This window comes from Octopus bimaculoides, chromosome 3 (genome assembly GCF_046866305.1).
Source record: "Octopus bimaculoides isolate indiv1 chromosome 3, ASM4686630v1, whole genome shotgun sequence".
Classification (NCBI taxonomy): Eukaryota; Metazoa; Mollusca; class Cephalopoda; order Octopoda; family Octopodidae; genus Octopus; species Octopus bimaculoides.
Genome location: NC_142930.1, coordinates 84,278,949 through 84,279,357, shown reverse-complemented (window position 1 = coordinate 84,279,357; position 409 = coordinate 84,278,949).

Below are 409 nucleotides of genomic sequence, written 5' to 3'. Positions count from 1 at the left end.
ATATATACGTATATTTATATGCAAATAGGTATAAATATATCCAGTAACCAATACATTACGATATATATATATATATATATATATATATATATATATATATATATATATATATATATATATGTGTGTGTGTGTGTTCGTATATATAAATGTATAAATACATAAACGTATGGGTTAAATATATATAAGCGCACTCAGAGAGGCAGACATGCAAACGCAAAACTTACACCTATGCACACACACAAACATATATATGCATGTATATATATATATATATATATGTATATATATATATATATATATATATATATATATGTGTGTGTGTGTGTGTGTGTGTGTGTGTGTGTGTGTGTGTGTGTGTGTGTGTGCGTGTACACACTCACACGCCCTCCCCCGCACACACACATAACTC